General features: G+C 47.2%; 1 long non-coding RNA gene across 1 annotated transcript; it reads left to right on the forward strand.

Moving 5' to 3' along the window:
- Positions 1–1,512: 1,512 nt before the first annotated feature.
- On the forward strand, positions 1,513–19,850 carry LOC142826863 (uncharacterized). The gene is made up of 3 exons (XR_012901132.1): positions 1,513–1,669; positions 16,576–16,748; positions 19,556–19,850. It is a non-coding gene; the product is annotated as an uncharacterized LOC142826863 (long non-coding RNA).
- The last annotated feature ends 882 nt before the right edge of the window (positions 19,851–20,732 follow it).

The following is a 20,732-nucleotide window of genomic DNA, read 5'->3' on the forward strand; positions in this document are numbered from 1 at the left end:
ATTCAAAACAATAAAAAGTTGTCAAAAAAGCATTGATTCAGTTGCATCTAATCATTTAAAATTACTCAGTTGTTAAATGTTACACTTTGCTCCTTTGTTCTTTAAACAAGGACTTCTAAAAGAACTATAACTTACTATTTATCAAGTTTTTAATGCATAAGATAGAATAAAAAGCATGAAAAATGTCAATTTTTTGATTTATGAAAAATATTTATGTGAGAGAGCAAAATAGATACATTTTTGAAATCAGCATAGCAAAATTATGTAAAGTCACCTATTTTTATCAAAACAACTGAAACTTTGTTTCAATTTGCAGACCAGTCTTATTATTATGCATGGGTTAATCCAAATACTGTGTAAAAGCTTGATCAAGAATGGATCCCAGATAGACCAATTTATATTAATTGTTGGGTGAAAAAGAAATGGAGGTTGCCAAAAATAAAAAAAAGTCACTCATTCATCCCAAATACCTTGCCATCTTTGGACAAGTGTGTTAATTTCCTGTCACTGAGACCCTTTCCCATAGTTATTTTTATGAAATAATCAGGAATTGATCCCTAGGCAATGTCACAGTGACTGTTCCTCATGGGTAAGAACTGAGATTACTCATTCATGAGCACTGTTCCTGGGTCCTGATCTGAAATCAAACCAAGAGATATGTAATTATGTAAATCCTGTATTTTCAACATTTACAAGTGAATTCTGGCTATTAGGCGTCTCTATCTAGACCTATAACCACATGTAAGGGGTTAACCCAAGAACAAGTTGGAACAAAGTTTAGTTTTTAAGATACGTACAATTCTAATTTTAAAAAATGTTGATAAGAAAACAACACAGATGAATAGATGGGCGACAGTGCTCCCTGTGAGCTGTACAGTTGGGTGGCCACCCAGGGGAGATTCAAGTGCTGCCCAGCTGATTAGCAGAGTGCCCACAGCCACCAACAGCTGAAAGTGTGTGTTTCTACCAGCGGTGCACATCTGGACATGCCTTGATGCACATCACAAAATTGATTCTGCACATGGGTGGAAAAAAGTGAGGGGACATGGTGGGAGACGTATTTTTTCAAACAAATTGATCTTGCTCTCACTTAGGTTAATGGAAAGCTCCTAGTGGAAATCAATGGGTTAGATGTCTACATAACGTTAAGGGTCTGGGCCCCAGTATGGGGCAAAGATTGAGAGACCCCAAATGTCAGTTCTGGAAGAGCTTCACTTCTTTGTATGACATTGGCTGTGCTGCTGAAGATTTGCCATCTCCAAGTACTCTATGGAAGGGACAACAGGAATAAGGAGCTTGTGACGGGGCAAGCCCGCACCACGCGGGGACAGCCCCCCGGGAGGCGTTGTAGGGCGGGAGGCCAGGCAGCTACCGGCGTTGCCCCGGTTGCTCGGCAGCCGCGCAGGCTGCCCCCAGCCCCAGCGCGGTGGGAGACGTCAGCGGGAGCGCGCCGCGGCGCCAGCCGCGTTGCCAGGGCAACGGACCGACGTCCGGGCGGAGCGTTGGGGACGCTGAGACGCACTGGCGCCGGGATGTTGGCGCCAGATTTAAAAGGCCGGAGCAGGGAGCAGGACAGGGGGGAACGCACCGGGACGGAGGCAGGCGGCCCGCCAAGGAGTCGGCGGCCCCACCCTCGGCAGTTCCTCCGAGCGAGCCCCGAGCGGGGACGGTGAGTCACCCGGTTGCGGGAAGGGAAGGAAGTGGCCCAGGGCAGAGTCCTGCGTGACTGGTGGGCTGACGAGTTAAGGGGGTACACTCCGTCAGCTGGGGTGGGTCGAGCCGAACCCGCACCCTTAGGGCCCTGGGCTGGGGCCCGTGAGAGTGGGTGGGCCCGGGCCCCCCTTCCCCTCCCGTCGTGCCTGGGAGAGGGAAACCAAAGATAAAGCCGGATAAAAGAAAGACTAGGAGCACTGGTGCGGGGGCAAAGCACCGAAAAACTTGAGGCGCTGCCGCAGGGCGGCGGCGGGGCTTCACAGAGCTTCTAACGTGTGTGAAAATGAAAGAGCTGGCCAGCTGTCGTTGAAAGTAGTGGCAGCCTCATGGAAGCAGAGCTGTTTGTAAGTCTGCGAGACAAAGTCCAAAGCTTTGAAAGGGACACCATCAACATGACATCGCAACACCATCGGAAACTGCCGTGCCACAAGCTGTTAGGAATCATGAATGGTTTGTGGCTGCGCTCACAGCTCTATTAAGTGCACATCTAGGCCCCTGTGTTCATAATGAGCACCTGATGTGATGCCCTGAATTCCACATTTGGCACTCAAGTCATCTAAATGTTAGAGGTGAAGCTCAGAACCAAGCAGCTCATTTACACAGGCACCTAAGCTTCAAATCCACTGGCCTCCATTACGTCACTCACCTACACACAGGACTGCTTGCAGGGCAAGTGAAGCTTCTAAATAGAAAATATTGACCTATGGAAGTTTAGAGGCTAGCCTGAAAATTTGCCACCCAAAGATCTTTCGTACCTTTATGTCTGGAGAAAAATGAGGGTATCCCAAACCAACAAAAGCCCCTGGCGTGCTGCGCACTTTACAGCTGCAATCAGGCGCACGGCGCCTGATGGCAGCTCTAAGGGGCGTCACACAGCCCCTGATCCCGGGTGCACGGTGCCTGATGGCAGCTCTAAAGGGTGCTGCGCAGCCCCTACCCCCGGGCATGCGGCGCCCCTTATAGCTGCCATCAGGAGCCCACCATAGGTTGGCCCCCCAGGCAGCTGCCCGGCTAGCCCCCCCCCCTTAATCCAGCCCTGGTTCTGAGTTCTCTAAAATGGAGACTACTTGGGTGGCAAATGTTGAAGCCCCATACCTTGGGAGCCAGCTCCAGGCAAGCCTGGGGCTGGATCTAACTCCTGGGCCTTAGTTTCCCCACCGCTGCCTAAGCCTATAGGAGAGATTCCATATACATGTTCTTTTTCTGCCTCCCTGCCATAGTTCTGTGTATGTTGCACTTTTTGAAATTAATTCAAGAAGACAAGAAACCATGTTAGAGAAAGTGCATGTCAAGTGCTCACTATGCAGTGGCAATTCCCTTCCTTTGTGAGTTACATGCTGAAAACCCCCAAGCTGTTTGACCCTGGCATCTGCATTTGAATAGTTCTCCCTCTTCTCAGCTAAATCCCTACCTGAGCCCAAGCATTAAAAGAAAGGTCAGTTCTATTTGAAGGCTGTTCAGATAGAGATTGAATCGTTTAATGGTGACTCATGTAGAATTTAAATTGATGCGAATGTTAATTTGACAACATGCAAATACACCATGAATTCTAGCCAGACCAAATGAGTGCTAATGCATCTTGTGTTGCTGGTCAACTGCACTCTGGCTTGGAGGTGATGCTACAGGAGGGGAAAAGCAAGCCAGTTGCTTTTCTCAGGTTTTGTCTACAGTCATGTTTTGTCATCAAAAACCTGCCTTTTCATGTTGAAACAGGGAGAGCGTTTATACAACAAGGCAACTTTTGTTGGGAAAAACACCCAGTTTTGGTGACAAAAAACTTCCACCCTGTGAGAGACTTTTGTCTTTTCCTCTCCCTTTACTGTTCCCAAAGAGCCAGTGTGGACTCTGTTTTGTTGAGAGAACTGGCTTCCACCAGTATCCCACAATGCCTACCCTGATGGCTGTGCTCAGCGTTTTGTGATCTCTGCTGTTCTGCAGGCATGCGCCCCTCCCCTTTCAAAGCTCTGGGAAGTATCTGACAGCTGAGTGAGCTGCTCCTATTGGGGAACAAAGAAAGAGCAAATCATTGGAATGTTTCTGTTCTGCCCTGCTAGAAATAGAGCGGCAGGCAGACTGCTGCTGCAGCGGGAGGGCTGGAGAGACTGCGGCGCTGCTTTGATCTTCCTCAGCACAGAGAGCTCACAGAGCAGCACTCTCTTCCCACAACACTGCCCTGTGGGATGCTTACCCACATTGCTTTGCTCTGTCTGTTGACGGGGAGCTAGAAATGTTGCCATGAAATGTCAACATTGGGAGACAGAGAAACTGGTTTGACCGGTGTTCACTTTTGCATGTCGACAGCACTCTTGTCGCCAAACCTTCCCAGTGTAGACATAGCCACAGACAGACTCACAGAATTGGCTGAAGGGGAGGAGAATGTCTTGAACAAGTGAAGCCCAGTCTACATCTGAAACATAGTTCAATCTTTCTACGTCACTCAGGCTGTGAACAAATTTCTGCCTTGATCGCTATAGTTACATCAGCCTAATCCGGGTTTAGATGCGGCTAAGTGGACTGAAGGAGTTTTCTGTTGCTGTAGCTAGGAGAGGTGAACCAGCTACGTCACTGGAAGACCATTTTCCCTCCATGTAGGAAGCATCTCTCCTACTGTGCTATCGTGTGCTGCGGCAGTGTAGCCATTCCCTGAGTGTCCCCCTTCATCACCTTCTCCCTCCCCACAGTAACTCTGCTGATTTTGGTCCTTTGCCTTTGAAATTAATGGGAATTTTGTCAGCAGCAGTGAACATGTCAGACTGGGTCCTACGGCGGGATTTGCAATGGTGCTGAGCCCTTGCATAACACATTGCATTTGCAGCTGTCACTATCTTCACAAGGAGATTAGAATCATAGAATACTAGGACTGGAAGGGACCTCGAGAGGTCATCGAGTCCAGTCCCCTGCGCTCATGGCAGAGCCCAGTACTGTCTAGACCATCCCTGATAGACATTTATCTAACCTACTCTTAAATATCTCCACAGATGGAGATTCTACAATCTCCCTAGGCAATTTATTCCAGTGTTTAACCACTCCGGCAGGAAATTTTTCCGAATGTCCAACCTAAACCTCCCTTGCTGCAGTTTAAGCCCATTGCTCTTGTCCTATCCTCAGAGGCCAGGAAGAACAATTTTTCTCCTTCCTCCTTGTGATACCCTTTTAGATACCTGAAAGCCACAATCATGTCCCCTCTCAATCTTCTCTTTTCCAAACTAAACAAGCCCAATTCTTTCAGCCTTCCTTCATAGGTCATGTTCTCTAGACCTTTAATCATTCTTGTTGCTCTTCTCTGGACCCTCTCCAATTTCTCCACATCTTACTTGAATGCTCAGCACAGTTAAAAAGCCAGGCCATGAAAGTCCAGTTATGAGGGGGACTTTCAAAAGCACCCAACTCTCATTCAGTGGCAATGGGAGTGGTGGGCACCCTTATTCTTTGTGCCTTTGAAAGTCTCCCTCCGCTTCTCTCTTGGGAGTTCCACATATGCTCTCGTCCCAGCTTCTACTCTGAGAAGCAGGGCATGTTGAGATATGGTCGGTAAATAAAAAACAGCAGACCTAGCAATCAACAATTCTTTATGATCACCCTGACATAGGGTGACACTGGCTATAGAAGAAGGAACAGGGCTAGTGCCCTTGTCCTGCAGTACCTGAAGCAGATTAGGCTTTGGACAGGCAGCTGGGCATGAAGAAGGAGAAGACCTAAAACAGAGCTAGGAAGCTGTATGAAGCAGGACTGACGGAGTCCCCTGCAAGTGGAGGCAGCGACAGCCTGAGAGGTAAAGAGGAAAATCCTCCTGGGAGAAGAGCCTAGGGTGACCTGAAGACCTGTTTGGCTTGCGTAAGTCTGGGACAATAAAACTGCCTAAAAGAGGCTGTGGGTGAGGCAGCGGATCCTCTGCAAGCTGCCGAGAAGCCCTCCCTTGTTACACACATAATGGCTACGTCTACACTGGCAGCTTCTTGCGCAAGAACTGGTTTACGGAAGAGTTCTTGTGCAAAAAGTCTTCCACAAGAGCGCATCTACACTGGCTTTTGCGCAAGAGCATCCATGCCAGTGTGGACTTTCTCTTGTGCATGAAAGCTCTGATGGCCATTTTAACCATAGGGGCTTCTTGGGCAAGAAATTCATGTTGCCTTTCTACACTGCCCTCTTGTGGAAGAGCTCTAGCGCAAGAGGGCTTATTCCTCGTGGGGAGAGGAATAACTCTTCTGGAAGAAGCCCTGTTTTACAACACTAGACTGTAAATTTACTTGCGCAAGAACACGCGTGCAGTGTGGACAGCAGGCAAGTTTTTGCGCAAGAAGCTGCCAGTGTAGACATAGCCATACTGTGTGGAAGGCGTTTGAAACAGAATAATACTCACTGTGCCCCAGAACAAAACTGCCACATTATACCATAAAACAAGCAACTGATGGAAAGCGTCATACAAGAGCTAAGTAACACTATTACTACTGCACAGCCTAGAAAAGTAGATCATGCTGAACACTAGACTCTTATTGGGATACAGCAATACAAGTTGCACCTCTGTGGTCCAGGACTCTCTGATCTGGCAGCAGCCCACAGTCCTGGAGGCCCCAGAGCTAGCCGTGAAGCCCCGGTGGCCCAGGGAAGCAGAACCCTGATGGCCCTGGGTCAATGGAGCTGGGCAGCAGAGCCTGGTGATCTACTGACAGACCCTGGGAGAACTCAGAGTCTGTTAGCAGAGGAGGTGACCTCCCCTGGTGCAGCAAACTCCCTCCTTCAGGACCGGTCAGGGCCCATGCGCGCCAGACCAGGGAAGCCCAACCTGTAACTAGATTAATTTAAAATTGTTTTAAAGACATAAACGGTCACAGTCCACTCAGCATGAAGAATGAAACACTGGGCAAGGGAAAGTGGTCATTATTAGGATTCACTGACCCTGATATTTCACAGCCTTGTACCTTGTCTGATCATTTGCACCAGAGTGGAGTGTGTATAAAGAGGTCTCCAATATCAGAATTGTGGTATTTTATACCCCTTTCTAAAGGACTAGACCAAGGGCAAGGCAGTGGAGAACAGAGTTTCGTGTGTCTTGTACACACAGAAACTACAGCCAAAGAACAGTACAAAACCGAACAATGTTGGTGAATGGGAGACTGAAGCAGGGCTGTCCCTAAAGGAGTGAGGGCCCTGGGGCAACCCCCTCTCTCTGTTCCAGGTGTGGGGACCAGGGCCTTGGGCACCCCTGTTGCCCCAGGTCCTGCCCCATCTCTCCGATCCCTGCTCCTTCCTCTCCTTTCCTTATTGCACCCATTCCCCAAGCTACACAGGCCAGCGGAATACCTGGGTGGGCTTGGAGTGAGGTGACAGCACGGGTCGGGCCCTTTCATAGAATCACAGAACACTAGAACTGGAAGGGACCTTGCGAGGTCATTGAGTCCAGTCCCCTGCCCTCACAGCGGGACCAAGCACCATCTAGATCATCCCAGATAGATGTCTGTCTCACTTGCTCTTAAATATCTCCCTCGGCAACTTATTCCAGTGTTTAACCCCCCTGACAGGAAGTATGTTTTGGATTGTTTTGACCTGCTCTCTGTGCCTTGGGTCCCTCTCTGGAAAGTGGGGTTGATAAATTAAGTAACTGTGAAGCCCTTGGAGACAGTAGTGAAAAGCCTTTTGGAAAGGTCCATGAGGCAATTTCATAATTCTGTCTTTATAGCAGGGTTTGAATAATGTGCAGACAATAAGGCCGGGGGGAGAGGGGGCACCCATTGAACAATGAGGAGAAAATAATGTATTCAAGAGCTGCTTGTTAATGGAGCACCACCCTTGCGATCTTAATTGTGGCAGTTCTCAACTTTTCAGGGTTTGACTTTCCAGCCTTAACACACAAGCTGTGTGACGGGAACATTATGATCGCCCAGGTTTTTTAAAAAGCAAACTGGAAAAAATAAAACAGCTCTAAACCGACAGCCTCATAGGGTATGTCTACACTACAAAGTTAATTCGAACTAACAGACGTTAGTTCGAATTAACTTTGATAGGCACTAAACTAGCAAACTGCTAGTTCGAACTTAATTTGAACAAGCGGAGTGCTTAATTCTAACTAGGTAAACCTCATTCTACGAGGACTAACGCCTAGTTCTAATTAGCTAGTTCGAATTAAGGGCTGTGTAGCCACTTAATTCGAAATAGTGGGAGGCTAACCCTTCCCAGCTTGCCCTGGTGGCCACTCTGGGCATCACCAGGGAAACTTGTCTGCCCCCCTCCCGGCCCCGGTCCACGATCTCCACACTAGCCACAGGAATGTGGCTGTCTATGGCCGCATGGCTGACAGCCTGGCCGCCAGAGGCCACCAGCGGACCCGGGAGCAGGTCTGCTGCAAAATAAAGGACCTGCGGCAGTCCTACTCCCGGGCCTGCCTGCCAGGGGCCGACCTGGAGGCCTGCCCCCACTTTCACATCCTGGACCGCATCTTGGGGGCTCACGCCGTCCATTAGCACTGTAGTGTAGACATACCCATATTTACACCCACATGCTGCATGATAGGAGTGGGTGACTTAGTTGTACCACACAGACCTCTGCTACTGGAGCCACTGGAGCCAGTGGAGTAACCAATAGCAGTAGTAGGTTGCCAGCCTCAGTGCGGACCGGCACTAGACAGAGATGTCACACACAGCCTTCACTCCTCAGGCTTCTCGCCCCAGGTCCAGTGTCCTGATCCAGCCAGTCCCAGTTCCTGCCTTTCAGTTCTGTGACTGTGTTTCTCCATAGACTTCTTTTTGGAAACAGCAAACCATTTTGGCTAACTTTTAAATCAATCAATAAATAAAATCCTTCTGTGGCAGACACCTTGCATAGAAAATGTCCACCCAAATGATTGTCTGGCAAAGTTATAAGCAACTGAAAATGGGGGTTTTATAATGAGAAGCATCATGCAACTTTAATGCTAGGAAGGATTTCCAACCCCACCTATTATTAATGCGTCAAAAGTGTGCTGAGCCCTGTACAAAAACTCGAGAGCTTGCGAGAACTAAGATAGGACAAAAAATAGACATCAGACAAATACATCAAGTGACATTTAAAATGCCCTTTATTTTCAGATTATGATTTAATGCAGCAATAGGAGAACCTGTCTTGCCAGACTTAGAATCCACTAGAAAATCATGCGTTCTCTCTCTTTAGATTTGTGAACTCCAAGCTTTTGTAGTCCCCATTCTGTTTAGCCTTTGGCAAAGAGAGAGTTGTGGGGCTGCTACATTTTAGCTGATTTTTGTTGTTTTGTTGTTTATTTCATTTTCCTGACAGCCCTAGAAACAGGGCAAAAAATACTTTCAGACAAGATTCTTTATTGGTCACATATCTAATTAGGCAATAGCTGGGCTTATCTTAACCTTGTATATTGTATCTAGATACACCAGTTTTTGGTGCACCGCCAAGATCATTGATCAGTTGCCAGGCATTATCTCAGACTTAGTAAGAAGTATATTTTTAAAAGATGAACTTTAATGGATGACACTAAAGAGAAAATGTTTAACGAAGCGCAAACTGTTCTACAAAATGCCAGGTTTCTTAAAGGGAATAGCTCATTTCTAGAGGTGTCATGAAAGCTCTGCAGATTTTCATATTTTTGAATCTAAACTGCTTCCCTACAGTAATCAAGGACTCATAGCTCCATGGTTATTTTCAAACTGGGGACTAACAAACCCATTCCTGTCAAACCAGAACTGATCTGGGCTTTTATCCTGAACTTGAGTTGAGCCTTTTTCAGGGTTTCAGAATGGTCATATATCACCCTGTAAATGTCTGTATGCCTCTGCACTTTCTGTTTTTTCATCAGCAAGCAGAGGCAGGAAATCACCTTGAGAAACAGTATTGCCTTGGTATTTCTGGCCTGGGGGAAAGAAGGATGCCCTGCAAATCCCATGAGTGACAGAGCTCAGATTTCTAGGGCAAAGAATTTTGGCTAACTTATCAATAAGAATCAACATGGAACTGAAACCTTTCATGTTCACCTAACACTATGGCAAATACAATACGTCAAGGAACCAATTCTGTCATTCTTTTGAATAGCATATTACGTTGCAGGTAGAATCACGGAAATCAATGGGAATCCCTGTAGGCAAAGTGCTACTCGATATAAGTAAAAATGGCAGACTTAGATCCCAAGTTATTGGCACTAACATTAAAACAGAGCTCATTCATTTTCACTGAAGTGCCCCTCTTGTAAGCTAAGCTTCCATGCTAATCAGCTTCATTATGGCCCAGTAAAATAGTCCAGATCCTGCAAGTGACTTCAGGATACATAAAAAAGGCTAGATAAGCATCAGAGCAGATCAGAACCATTCCAATTACACCAGTCTTCCTAGCTCTTGTGGCTTTTTACCATTAGCCTTACATTGTGTGCTTTTTTCTTTTTAATTTCTAACTCCTGGAGGCAAGTGATTGCCTGAGAAACTCAGCTGTCCATAGGAAAGACATTTCTAGCCCTTGTGGTTACTAAGACACATGAACATATGTTGTGAATTTTTAAAAACAAAGAAAAAGAGCCTCATTTTTAATTATTTTTTAAAAATCTGATGATTTTGGAGCCCAACTCATGATTTTTGAGAATTTGGGGTTGGCAATACTGAACTGGAAAAAGACCCAGTCCCTGTAATCTGTGTGTACTGACACGTGCCATGTAACAGAGAATGGCTTATTGTAATTCCAACCCCACTCAGATGTGACTGGCACCAGCCCAGTCGCTCACCGGCACTCCTGTGTGTGTCACACCTGCTTGACAGGGCTCAGACCACAAGCTCCAAATACTCCTGGTCTTTCTGAAAGTTTGGCTCTGGGATTTGGATACTGAGGCAAGGGCCCATCTGTACCTAATCTAAATGGGTCTCTCATCGAAAATGAAAAGAGGGCAATGGGTGGTTTTCCTAATCATTTCACTTCAGCAAAAGAACAGAAAGTGGCTTGAAATGGCTGCCTGTGATTGTCAGTTTACCTGACTGAAGCCAGTCTGCTGGAGCATTTCTGAAAGGTGCAAGCCTATGTGGTAGTGAGTGCCCTCAACTCCCCTTGACTTCCTGTTGAAGGACAGTAGCAGTCACTCAAAGCACTGGGCCCCAAGCTCAGAGTGTAGCAGGAGGGAGTGAATATGATTGTGGTATTGTAACAGGGTAGCACTCACCTCACGCAAGTGGCTCTAGCTAGCCAAGTGCAGGTTCCTGCACTGCCCCAATTTGTTAGCTGAAAGCCTCTTGGGCAACTCAGCCCTCCAGCCAAGTCACACATCTGTATATCACAAACCCCTCCCGGATACACACTTAACGGGGGCCCATCCCAGCACCCTCTGTAGAGTGTCAGTCTGTTGCTCCACTCCAGACTAGAGTGGTGTCTCCAGGGCTTCCCCCCCTGGCTATGTCTACACTCGCGGCTTCTTGCACAAGTATGGCCGTTCTTGCGCAAGAATCCGCAGAGCGTCCACACTGCTCGCCCACTCTTGCGCAAGGAAATTTACAGTACGGCGTGGTAAGAGAGGGCTCCTTGTGCTAGAGTTACACTCTTTTTTTATCAGGTGTAAGCCTTCCTGTGCAGGAGCTCTTGTGCAAGAGGGCAGTGTGGACTCTCGGCAGGGATTTCTTGCACAAGAAAGCCCTATGGCTAAAATGGCCATCAGAGCTTTCTTGCGCAAGAGAGTGTTCACACTGCCATGGGAGCTCTTGCGCAAAAGCACAGCTCACACATGGCAGTGTGGACATTTTCTTGTGCAAGACTTCTTGCAAGATGTTCTTGTGCAAGAAGCCACAAGTGTAGACATAGCCCTGGAGACAACGTCTTTGCCCTAACCTCAGGGCTTTATCTCCAGCTTAACATATAGTCCACCTTAGTCCACATAGCTTCCCATGATGCTGTTGCTCCTGTGGCTAGCCAGCCACCCAGTCTTCACTGGCTAAGGGTCCCAGAGTTACTGAGCTGCTGCTGAGTTTTGCAGCTCCTTTTCTAGGCCTCCCTGGCCCCTGATTGGCTAGTTTATTCTGTCCCTACTCTAGCCTCCTTCAGGACTTCTCTATGGCCCTTTCTGGGGTCAGGGCTTGGTCTGCCCCATTACAAGTATGTACTGAATTTATCAGGCTGCAAGACAATGGTGGACTTGTCTCCCGGGACGCTTTTTCACTTAGTCATAGTGAGGCTTAGCTGGCTTGCACAAACTGCACAGGCCACTGTGGGCAGTGAAAAGGTCGACAGAAGCAAATATCTCCTCTGTGCTTTCAACACCCACGTGGGTCCTGGTAGGTGGGCAGGACAGCTTTTCCTCTGGGGATGCAACAAAGCCTCAGTTGCATAGCAACACATGGCAGATACAGAAAATATTGCAAACATGATCCAGACTTTTTGTTGTGGTGCTTATTGTAACTGCTGTTTGTTTGGTTTTTAAGTTAAAATATTTACTTGTATCGGATCTGGCTGAGACTTCAGAACATCCGATAAGAAAAGAGACGCGTGTGTGTGGAGAAGCGGATAATGCGGTTCTGTTTTTAAGAGCGTTGGCTAATGGCTCAGATATTTGATAAATAATTCTATTTAATTTAAGCCTTGGGAGCTTCTAATCGAATTGCATCACCTGTGGTTCTGGCGCTTTTGTTCAGGCCAGAAAACCTCCACTCTGCTACTATGAATTGTGAACAGAGGCTTTTCAAGTCTTAGAGAGCCTTGTTGAAGTTAAAGGAAATCATTTTCTTTCTAATAGCACTTTACTCTGGAGGGCTGAATAGATGGACTACTAAAGTGTATACACTGTTTAAAAAAGATTGGGAGCTTGGCAAGGTTATTACGTGTGGCAAATTAGACAAGTAAACTAGAAGGGAAAGTAGAATACCAGCTTTGTCCTGCTCTGTGGAATAGCAGCTAATATCTGTTCCCAGAAAAGCTCACCCCAAAGTCAAATACCAATCTTTATATTCCTTTCATCAGATGGTGAGTAACAGAGGTTATTGGAAGAAAAAAAAAGCCTCACTGCTGTTAACAACACATTTTAATGCTGATTGGAAAATAACAGCCCATGCTGGTGTAATTAGAGCCATCGAGTTTTAATTGTTGCTGCACTTGCAGAGGAAAAAAAAAAGAGACGAAGGCTTTTAGCCAAATGCCTGAGTATAAAACATGTTGCTTGTTTATTTAGGTTGAAATTGGGATATATCTGCTGGCAGATGTATCTGCACAGATATGTCTTGAATACCTTTGAAAGAGGAATTGGGAATAGCCTTAAGCAGTTTGCTCAAGAGGTTGTCAATGACTGGAAAGGAGTAAGACCTTATCCTCCACTCATATGGGAGTAAATCTTAAAGTGATAACCGCTTTTCAAAAAAAAAATCTGTACTTTCATTCTTTGTATGAATGCCTTTGTATGTTCCACTCAGACAGCAGATCCCCAAGTACACAATTGCTTCGCTATTAACACAGTTGAGAGGTAATCCACGTATAGCCAGGAATGATGTCACTTTAGAAGTGATATAAAGTAAACTAAACTGGAAGAATGGCACTTTTATTCTGGAATGAGTGCCAGACAGGGAGTTAGTTACCCCTGTATAGTTGTAATAGTACAGTTCTTGACACGGTGGTTAATCAAGCAGAATGGAATTAAAAGCCTGTTTTCCCCTAACTAAGCAGAAACTTGTCCTTTGCAAACAATAAAGGCAGGTACAGGGGCACGGACAGCCTCTATGGCCCTGGGCAAGATAGAGTGGGCCTGGCTCCATGCTCCTGGAAAGAGCAGGGCAGAGGGTGAAAGGGGAGGGGACCAGGGCAGGTGGCCTTCAGTGCTGCCTGGAGCATGGTGTGTGCCCCCCACCCAGTCAATGTTCCCTCTAATCTTTTATATCCATGTTGGTTTTTTTCCACCAATGTGTGGAATACATTTTGTTTTGTTCACCAAGGCATGTGTGAATGTGCACCACCAGAGCGGGCACTCTGCTACTGAGCTGGGAGGTATTTGAATCTCTCCTGAGTGGTCACACAAGTACACAGCTTACAAGTGATAATGCCCCCGGCCCTTACTGCTGCCTGGAGCATTTGGTGCAGTGCTCCATCAGCAATAAAAAGGACCCAGGGCTCCAGTCATCACTGTTGCTACTCACTGGACCCAAGGGCAACTGACTCCTTTGTCCTCCCCTTCCTTCCCCCCCATCGGCAGACCTGGTAGGTATCCAAAGTTACTGTTATGGGACTGACTATGATGAAATTCGCATTGGACCCCAGAGCATGCCAAGTGCAAGCTAGATGATCCCAGAAATCTAAGCAATTAGTAAACATGCTTTGTCCTCTCCTCAGACAAGTGCCCAGCACTTACAGAAGGGTCCAAATTTCCAACAGAATTTAGTAATCAGGATGCTGAGCTCTTCTGAAAATCTGGACCCATTTTGGTGCCTAAACACAAGCTCTTTTGAAAAAACCTGCGTGGCTGCTGAGAGCTCTTGAAAAGCTTATCTTGACCATTCCCTTAGCAATCAAATATGCCAGCTCTATGCAATTTACATAGTATTTTCATCTGAATTATAATTGTTCCTTGTGTAACTCAGAGGCACGGGGGCCTGGTCTATACGGGTATGTCTACACTACAGCGCTAATTCGAACTAACTTAGTTCGAATTAGTTAATTCGAACTAAGCTAATTCGAACTAACGCATCCAGACTAAAAAACTAGTTCGAATTAGCATTTTGCTAATTCAAACTAGCATGTCCACACAGAGTGGACCCTGAACCGGGGTTAAGGATGGCCGGAAACAGTGCTGGCAGGGCATCAGATGAGGACTTAGAGCGTGGAGCTGCTGTCTCAGGCTAGCCGAGGGCTGTGCTTAAAGGGACCCGACCCCCACCCCGGACAGACAATTCTCAGGGGTGTCCTGCTTGCAAAGCAGTCCTGGCTTGGATTGCCCGGAATACCCACACTGGGCACATCACAGCACTCGGCCATCAGACCGGCTGCACTTGCCGCAGGCTGCCATCTGGAGAGAGGGGGCAATTGGGGGGCTGCAGGAGAGCTTCCACCCCCAGAAGCCCGCAGAGCCAGCCCAGTCCTCCCCATTGGGGGCTCGTACCCCATTTCTCCCTCACCTCCTTCCACTTACCCTTCCCTAGCCCCCCTTCCTGATGTACAAAATAAAGGACAATTGTGTACAAAAATGGAATCTCTATTTATTGAACAAAACTGGGGGAGACTGGGAAAAGGAAGTAGGGGAGGGCAACTACAATGATGAGGGGTTTGGAACAGGTCCCATATGAAGAGAGGCTAAAGAGACTGGGACTTTTCAGCTTAGAAAAGAGGAGATGGAGGGGGGATATGATAGAGGTCTATAAAAGCATGAGTGGGGTGGAGAGGGTGTATCAAGAAAAGTTCTTCATTAGTTCCCATAATAGAAGGACTAGAGGACACCAAAGGAAAGGAATGGGTAGCAGGCTTCAAACTAGTAACAGAAAGTTCTTCTTCACAAAGCAAAGAGTCAACCTGTGGAACTCCTTGCTGCAGGAGGCTGTGAAGGCTAGAACTAGAACAGAGTTTAAAGAGAAGTGAGATAAAGTGATGGAGGTTGGGTCCATGGAGTGGTATTAGCCAGGGGGTAGGAGTGGTGTCCCTGCCCAAAGTTTGTGGAAGGCTGGAGAGGGATGGCACGAGACAAATGGCTTGGTCACTGTCTTCGGTTCATCCCCTCCAGGGTCCCTAGGGTTGGCCGCTGTCGGCAGACAGGCTATTGGGCTAGATGGACCTTTGGTCTGACCCAGGACGGCCATTGTAAGCTCAGGGCTCAGGGTCGGGGGTCTCAGTGGACCCCCTTGATTTTCATGCACACCTGGTCCTGGGTGGCCAGGCTGGCAGCTCTCCTGCCCTAGCTGGCCACGTTCCTGTGCCTAGTGCGGAGGTCGTGGACGAGGTCCACGATGTCCGCACTAGACCAGGCGGGTGCCCGCCTCTTGCGGTCCCGGGCAAGCTCCCAGGAGCCGCCAGCCTGGTCCCGGGAAGAGGGGGAGGGCTTGGTGGCAGCGGGTGGCTGGCTCGAGCCGTGCCAGGTGCAGGGTCTGCAGGCTGGGTGCTGGCAGGCTTGCACCTGGCACGGGCATTGTAGCCAGCCCGTGCCCCTTTAAGGGGTCCAGGGCTGGGAGGGGGGCAGTAGAGTTTCCCTGGTGTTGGCCAGAGTGGCCACCAGGGAAAGCTGGGGAGGGCTAGCCTCCCACTAGTTCGAATTAAGGGGCTACACACCCCTTAATTCGAACTAGTAAGTTCGAACTAGGCGTAGTCCTCCTAGAATGAGGTTTACCTAGTTCGAACTAAGTGCTCCGCTAGTTCGAATTAAGTTTGAACTAGCGGAGCGCTTGTGTAGCGCCTATCAAAGTTAATTCGAACTAACATCCGTTAGTTCGAATTAACTTTGTAGTGTAGACATACCCTACTAGACCAGGCAGGTCGGCTTAGGGTATGCAACTCTAGCTATGCAAAATGCCATGGAGTCAAGCCATGGTGATGTCCACACAGCAGGAGTCCTACTGGAGCACACACTCCCGTCCGCATCTCTTACTCCTTGCAGAAGGAGGAGTACCGGACACCGAATCAGTGTTCGATTTAGGGGGTCTATACTAAACACGCTAAATCAAGCATCAGAAGGTCAGCCTCCAGAGCATCAATCTTCTCGTAAGTGTAGGCATGCCCAGAGAAAAGGTGAAGTCTGCTCTACAGCCTTAGCTCAGAGCCAGCTGGCTTTTAGCTCATGTGGTAGATGCACATGGCTTTAGCTCCTAAGGTTCAGTACCTCCTGCCAATGACCAAGGTCCGTTGGCTTTACAGCTGTCAATCTGAATGGCTGAATTACAGATATAACCTAATAGTGGGGTGATTAAAAGTGAACATGTGTCTATATTTCAGGTGCAGTTATTTTGGAGGGCAACATTTGTGCATACAAAAAGGCTATTTCTAAAGAATGAGACTTAGTTTATTCAATGCATCCCAATATTTTATGGCTGAAAACAACAGAACCAAAGACGATCATTATAATCCACTTCCAGGAGAGCTGAGAAGATGATCTATCTAGGAACTCAGTAAGTAATTTGCGCAAGATGACCTTAAAACTGCTGGCAATCTACATTTTCTAAAATTTAAGCCTGTTTTCCTCAATCGGAGGGTGAACTATGTAGCTCTAATCCCACTGGTTACTAAGCAACAAAAGACTTTTCTGACCACTTAATGGCAAGGGAAGATAAAGGGCAAAAATCCCTGGGAAATAAACACCTACAATAATTTAGTGTAAATGAAATTAACTGGGTTGCAGGCTACTGTTTATTGGAGCAATAAGATGTACCATAGCTGTACCAATTGTGTGAGCATCAATATAGACTTCTCACAAACAAAAGTGTCTGGACTACTGGGAGAGACTTCACATTTTAGTCAAATCTCTTCATGCCCAAACCTGCACTAGATCACCCCAGAATCATCCAGCCTCCTTGGAAGTAAAGAACAAGCCTGTTCAGTATCAGTGCTTTGCTATGAGAACATCCTTCTTGGGCTCATTCCTGTGATGCAGTCTGGCCTCTTCCCCAAATAATCAGTCCACCTAGGTCCAACAGCAGCGTATGCCACTACAGAGTACAGTTCCCTAGATGGGTGTGTTTCAGCCTCTGTGGACTACAGCATCCCTGGACACATATCTAAGCCCCAGAGCGATATATGGATCAGGGAAATACAGGCATTCAATTTTATGGGTAGGACCATCTGCCAGATTGAGTGCCAGTCAAATCTGGCCAAAGGAGATGGTGGTGGTGCCACACAACTGCAACTCATAACTCTTATCCCATTGGTGAGAGCACTCTCCTGAGAGAAGAGATCCTGTTCAAATCCTTTCTCTGTGTCAAGTGGAGGAGTGAATCGCACCTGTCTCACCCACATCTCTGGCAAGTGCTGTAGCCACAGGACTAAAAGTTACAAGGTGGGTGTTTCTGCCTCTTCCTCTTCCTTCTTCTCTGACTACTGTGTGCAGAGCAAGACAGGCACCTGCCTCATTCCTGCAAGGTGCTCTAGGCAGCAGGTCCTTGTTCGTGACTTGCTAATCTGAGGCTATGTCTAGACGGCCATTTTTCCGACAAAACTTGAGTTACGTCCTCACTGCAAGGGTGTTCTTTTGACAGTAAATTGAAAGACAGTAAAAAGAAAGGGTTTTTTTGTGCAATTGGTAATCCTCATTCTACGAGGAAGAAGCCTTTTTGTGTAAAAGCTCTTTCGCAAAAAGGCGTGTGTGGACGGGGAAAAGGTAGTTTTTTCGGAAGAAGAGGGAAGAGGAAAATGCACAGGTGCCCTGGTGGCCATTCTGTCCACAGCAATCATTGCTTACATGCAAGATAGCATCTAGGCCATGGGTTCCCTATCAAGTTTTGCCGCCCTGTTCAGTTCTTTTTTTCCTTTTTTTTTGCTCAACAAGTTTTGCTGCTATTTGGGGGGTGGGGAGGGCATGAGGGTTTTTCAGAAATCAAAAAGGAGGGCAATGCTTCAGTCCCTTTGTAGATCTGGGCTAGAGAGGCTTAAGGCCACAACCTTAAAGATATTTAGGTAGCTCGCCGCTATTTATTATTAATTATTATTATTAATAATAGTTTGCTCTTGTATACTGTAAATAGCAGGTCAACCAGTTATTGGGGTACCTTTAAGATAGGGTATTTTGCAAAGAAGACTTACATCATTAACCCTATTTTATAGAAGGGGAAACTGAGGCATGGAACTGGAGCTGACTACCCAGGCTCACCCAGCAATAGCTGGGATCTGAGTCCTGGTCTCTTGCATCCCAGTCTGGTCCCCTCTCTTTTAGTGCTCACTGTCTTGCACAGGGGCTTACATTTGCCATGTAGATGCCATGAACACTTTCAAACCTGCCAATCAGCTGCTGCTTATCCCCAGCAGTACCTATGGGTCTAGCAGTCAGTAGCCGCAAAACCAGCTAACTTTGACCTCCAGCAAAGGAGCTGCTGAAAGCCCGGGCTTCTCAAACAAAGCAGGCAGATGCCTGTCTCAATAGCAGGGCCCGATCCAGTAGGTGTGCCCTGAGATCTGTCAGTTGCTCCCACAGAAGGGAAGGGCACAGGCTACTGATTCCTTGTGGGTATGGGGTCAGCATAATTCCTGCAAGCAGAGAGCTGGGAAAAAGAGAAATAAAGGGTGAGTGGGAGCAGGAGATGGACACTTTTGGCTCCCGAAGCAGCTGACCTGGTTTAGATGTCCCCCTCCAGCACTGAGTTTGTGGCTGAAGAGCCCAAGTAGTGGAGGTGCCTATCTCTGGTCTCCCAGTCAGCTCAGCCAGTTAGTGGGGTGCCTTTAAGACAGGGATGTTTGCAGGCTAGCATTTGTATTGAGACTTGGGCCATCAAATGGCCATCACACCAGTGATGACCAGGTGAAAGTCTCCCTGCCAACCCCTCACCATTTCGCCTTCAACATTATTATTACAGCAGTCTAAACAGGCCAACACAGCTAAATTTTATCACATATTTTTCTTCCTCACTTAGCTGACAACTTTCCATTACTCACAATCAAATATCAAATTGCATCACAGTTTTGAGTTGTTCATTGTGAAGTGATTGCAGCTGGTTGAGGTGCATGTGACCTCTTGGGTCTGGCTAAGCCACCCCCTTCACTAATGGAAAGCCCTCTTCTATGCTAAATCCATCAGCATTTCATCTCAGCTACTTTGCAACATCTCTAATGCTATTCTCTTAACCTCCCTTTGAAAATAATTCCATTGCAAAATTGACCTTAACATTTCCTTTTTTTGTGTCAGTCCATTATACACTCAATAATTTATCTCCCTCGTTTGGGTGGTGCAGGGTAGCTGTGATGTATTTTGTGCTACAATCTCTTACAGAGAATTGATCTATGGAAGTTGCATAGTGCATAGACCTTGCCCCAGGATCAGTCAGCAAGCCATGTACAACTCAGCAATGCAGGGGCGGATGAGAGTTTTGCGGGGCCCAAGGCAGCACAATTTTGTGCATGCACCATGGCCAGAGCCGACAGGTAGTAGCACGTGCACAGGGCTTATTGAAGCGCGGGGCCCGGGGCAGCCGCCCTGCTCACCCTGCCCTATATCTGCTGCTGCAGCAATGCTTCCTCTGATGATCCATGAAGAAAGTTGTTTTGTATCGTGTCAACTTCCTTTTAATGTTACCTGCTGCAATTCACACATTATACAAATTAGCTTTTTATTTGTCTTGTTTTGTAGGTATCTACGGTCAGGTACCCAGAAATGGAGCTGTTGAAAATGAGAAGCCATTTAAAAAAAAAAAATTTGGTCTTAAGTCTTCATGTGACTGACAAAATCAGAAGGATTTTCTCAGTGTGCTGCCTCAGCACAAGGGGCCAGCAAGGGTGTCATTTTGAGGGGGGGCAGCCATGCGTACTGGGATGTGGCTTGCTTTTCTTCCCGTTCCCGACTATCAGAGAATGAGGGGAAAGTACACGGCTTCTATGCATGCATCTCACTCCTGACTGGTGAAGGGAGGGGGGCAGAGGAGTAATTCACGAAATCCGTGTCCTTTCCATTTGCTCCCTGATAGTCAGGGGAACAGGAGGAAAAGTAAGCAGCATCCCGGTATGCACAGCTGCTGCTCCTCCCCCCCCCATCTCCTGAAATGGCGCCCTTGTGGGCCAGATCTTCAGATGGCAAAGTACCACAGAAGTAAATGGAGGGGGTTAATTACACCAGCTGCAGATGTAGCCCAGCATAGAGTTAACGAGCTTGATGAAGGAATGCAGTTGAGTAAATTACCATGTTATTGAAAAATGATTCATTAAATTAGTATTTGACGCAGGAAGCCACCAGCCGAACGCCTACCCTTCGCCAGTAAGGGTCTGTCAGAGTTCTCTCAGGCGAGCCTGCTCCTATCTCCTGTCAGCCGGCACCTTCTCCACAGTAGGCGGTGCTCAGATAAGAGATGTTCTTCTTTTCTCTGTGTTCACAATGTGACATAATGTTCCTCACAGCCCTGTTGAGAAGCATATGACACAATATGTATTAGGTGATGGGGAGGGGGAAATAGCTT

Source organism: Pelodiscus sinensis, chromosome 2 (genome assembly GCF_049634645.1).
Source record: "Pelodiscus sinensis isolate JC-2024 chromosome 2, ASM4963464v1, whole genome shotgun sequence".
Lineage (NCBI taxonomy): Eukaryota > Metazoa > Chordata > Testudines > Trionychidae > Pelodiscus > Pelodiscus sinensis.